The sequence below is a fragment of the Colobus angolensis genome, unplaced genomic scaffold (genome assembly GCF_000951035.1).
Source record: "Colobus angolensis palliatus isolate OR3802 unplaced genomic scaffold, Cang.pa_1.0 Scaffold17, whole genome shotgun sequence".
Classification (NCBI taxonomy): domain Eukaryota; kingdom Metazoa; phylum Chordata; class Mammalia; order Primates; family Cercopithecidae; genus Colobus; species Colobus angolensis.
In genome coordinates this window covers 1,547,299-1,551,324 of record NW_012114821.1, presented here as the reverse complement: position 1 = coordinate 1,551,324, position 4,026 = coordinate 1,547,299, and positions in this window count along the sequence as shown.

Below are 4,026 nucleotides of genomic sequence, written 5' to 3'. Positions count from 1 at the left end.
TTGTTGTTGTTGTTGTTGTTGTTTTTGGGATAGAGTCTTACTCTGTTGCCCAGACTGGAGTGCAGTGGCTCGATCTCGGCTCACTGCAACCTCCACCTCCCAGGTTCAAGCGATTCTTGTGCCTCAGCATTCCTGAGTAGCTGGGATTACAGGCGCCCACCATCATACCTGGCTAATTTTTGTATTTTTATTAGAGACAGGGTTTCACCTGTCGGCCAGGCTGGTTTTGAACTCCTGACCTCGGGTGATCCGCTTGCTTCAGCTCCCAAAGTGTTGGGATTACAAGCGTGAACCACTGCACCCGGCCAGTCATAGATTTTTATATATAGTGGTTAATTTCACTTTATAATCACCACCTTTGTAGAGTGCTGCTCACCATCTTAGTCTGTTCAGATCTCTGAAGCACAGAGTGGATGGCTGTAAACAACAGAAATTTATTTCTCACAGATCTGGAGGTTGGGAAGTGCAGGAACCAGGTGCTGGTAGATTCCGTGTTTGGCGTGGGCCACTTCCTGGTTCACAGATGGCACCTGCGTCCTCGCCTGCTGGAAAGGGCCAGGACTTTTCTCTTTTTTTTTTGAGACGGAGTCTGGCTCTGTCGCCCAGGCTGGAGTGCGGTGGCCGGATCTCAGCTCACTGCAAGCTCCGCCTCCCGGGTGTACGCCATTCTCCTGCCTCCGCCTCCCAAGTAGCTGGGACTACAGGCGCCCGCCTCGTCGCCCGGCTAGTTTTTTGTATTCTTTAGTAGAGACCGGGTTTCACCGTATTAGCCAGGGTGGTCTCGATCTCCTGACCTTGTGATCCGTACTTTTCTCTAGCTTCCTTTATGAGAGCAGTCATCCCATCCCAAAGTCCTCACCTCCTCATACCATCACCTTTGGGGTTAGGATTTCAGCAGATAACCAACATTCAGGCCATAGATAGTGCCGTGTCTTACAGCAACAGTCTTTCTTATGCTCCTTTAGACTTCCCAATGCTGGAGTATTATAAACAAAAACAAAAAGAACAGGAAGATAGTCTGTTTGTTCACATCTCTCTTTAATTGGCCCTATACCTTAATCTCTAACAGCCAGAAAATCCTTTATCCTAAAGTTACCTTAGGATTATTTATGTGAGAATTTTCTCCTTCATAGTCACATGAACATTTTTGTGCCAATTTCCCATATTTTATTGGTATGCCACTCTTGTGTATTTCATATGCAGCTTTTTCAGTTTAGAAAAATATTTTCTCTAAAATTAAAGAAATGTGTTTTAAAATCCTTTTGAAAGTGAACTTGTCAGTCTTTCTACTTGGGTTTTGTGGAGCTTTCTCTAACATTATTAATGACCTACAGTTCATATCAAATAGCTGTGGCAGTGAAAATTCAGAATTAATTTTGTTTCCCATGAAAGACAATTGGGTACTCATCTGGGCTTCCCACATCATTTCCCTTCTCCCTCAGAGCTTCTCAAATCCTGTTTACATGGTCTCTGATTCCTTTAACAAGTCACTATTCCTATTCTGTGTCCAAGCACAGAAGGGTTCAAGGTCAAAATGGATCCAGATTTCTTTTTTTTTTTTTTGAGACGGAGTCTCGCTCTGCCGCCCAGGCTGGAGTGCAGTGGCCGGATCTCAGCTCACTGCAAGCTCCGCCTCCCGGGTTCATGCCATTCTCCTGCCTCAGCCTCCCGAGTAGCTGGGACTACAGGCACCCACCACCTCGCCCGGCTAGTTTTTTGTAGTTTTTAGTAGAGACGGGGTTTCCCCGTGTTAGCCAGGATGGTCTCGATCTCCTGACCTCGTGATCCGCCCGTCTCGGCCTCCCAAAGTGCTGGGATTACAGGCTTGAGCCACCGCGGCCGGCCTAGGATCCAGATTTCTTCAAGATGTTCCATTGTTGGGCTCACTTAAGACATACTGGGCCGGGTGCAGTGGCTCATGCCTACAATCCTGGCACCTTTGGGAGGCTGAGGCGGGAGGATCCCTTGAGCCCAGGAGCTGTCGTGAGCTGTGATTGCACCACTGCACCCCAGGGGAGTGCACTGGGGACGGAGTGAGAACTTGTCTCTTAAGAAAAAGAAAAGATATTAATTGCATTTGTAATTTTGAAGTGTTTTAAGGCAGCGGTCCACAACGTTTTTGGCAGCAGGGTTTTGTGGAAGACATTTTTTTCCATGTACCAGGGCAGGAGTGGTTTCAGGGTGAAACTATTCCACCTCCGATCCTCAGGCCTTAGATTCTCATAAGGAGTGCACAACCGAGATCCGTTGTCTGCACGGTTCACAGTAGGGTTGGTGCTCCAGTGAGAATCTGATGCCACCACTGATACCAGAGGAGGCAGAGTTCAAGCCCAAATGCTCACTCGCCTGGCCTCACCTCGTGCTACGTGGCCCGATTCTTAACAGGCCATGGACCGGTACTGGCTCACAGCCTGGGGGTTGGGGATCCCTCTTCTAAGGAGTATCCTGGTCTCAGATGTGCAGTTGAATCTACACAATGTGCCAGGCCGGTAATTCACGCCTGTAATGACAGTGCTTTGTGAGGCTGAGGTGGAGGTATCACCCTTGAGGCCAGAAGTTTGAGACAAGCCTGGCCAACATAGTGAGACCCCGTCTCTACAAAAAATAAAAAATTAGCCAGAGGCCAGGCCGGGCGTGGTGGCTCATGCCTGTAATACCAGCGCTTTGGGAGGCTGAGGCGGGCAGATCACGAGGTCAGGAGATCGAGACCATCCTGGCTAACACGGGGAAACCCCGTCTCTACTAAAAATGCAAAAGTTAGCCAGGCGTGGTGGAGTACACCTGTAATCCCAGCTACTCAGGAGGCTGAGGCAGGAGAATCACTTGAACCTGGGAGGCGGAGATTGCAGTGAGCCAAGATTGCACCATTGCACTCCAGCTTGGGCAACAAGAGCAAAACTCCATCTCAAAAAAAAAAAAAAAAAAAAATTAGCCAGAGGCTGGGCACAGTGGCTCACACTTGTAATCCCAACATTTTGGGAGGCTGAGGCGTGCAGATCCCCTGAGGTCAGGAGTTCGAGACTGTCCTGGCCAAAATGGTGAAACCCTGTCTCTACTAAAAATACAAAAAAAAAAAAAAAATTAGCCAGGCATGGTGAGGGGCACCTATAATCCCAGCTACTTGGGAGGCTAAGGCATGAGAATTGCTTGAACCCGGGAGGCAGAGGTTGCAGTGAGTTGAGGTTGTGCCACTGTACTCCAGCATGGGCAACAGAGTGGGATTCCATTTCAAAACAAAAAAAAAAATTAGCTGGATGTGGTGCTGCGTGCCTGTGGTCCCAGCTACCTGGGAGGCTGAGGTGGGAGGATCACTAGAGCCCAGGAGGTCAAGGCTACAGTGAGCTATGATTACACCACTGTACTCCAGCCTGGGCGAGAGTGAGACTCTGTCTCAAAACAAACAAAAAATCCCAATCTTCCAGGTGTGGTGACTCACACCTGTAATCCCAGCGCTTTGGGAGGCTGAGGTGAGTGGATCACCTGAGGTCAGGAGTTCAAGACTAGCCTGACCAACATGGAGAAACCTCCGTCTCCAGTAAAAATACAAAAATTAGCTGGGCATGGTGGCACATGCCTGTAATCCCGGCTACTCAGGAGGCTGAGGCAGAATTGCTTGAACCTGGGAGGTGTGGTTGTGGTGAGCCAAGATTGTGCCATTGTACTCCAGCCTGGGCAACAAGAGCGAAACTATATTTAAAAAAAAAATTGTGCCATAAATGGCATAAATAATACTTGTGCTGTTTCAACCCCAAGTCCTGGCTGTTCACCTTTTAATTTATCCCCATTTTCCCCCATCTCAGCTCCATGCTCATAGGTTTGCCTTCAAAAATCTCTTAAATCAGTGCATCACATTTGAGATTAAAAAGTATCTTTTTTACTTAAGTCAAAATTTGTACTATTTTAAAACTGTAAAATCAATGAAATACTCATGAATCTCAATTTCTTTTCACTTTTGGAAATTCATCAATATAGACAAAAATCTTGTTTGTTCAACATGACTTGGCATCGCACAATCTGATTAAGTTC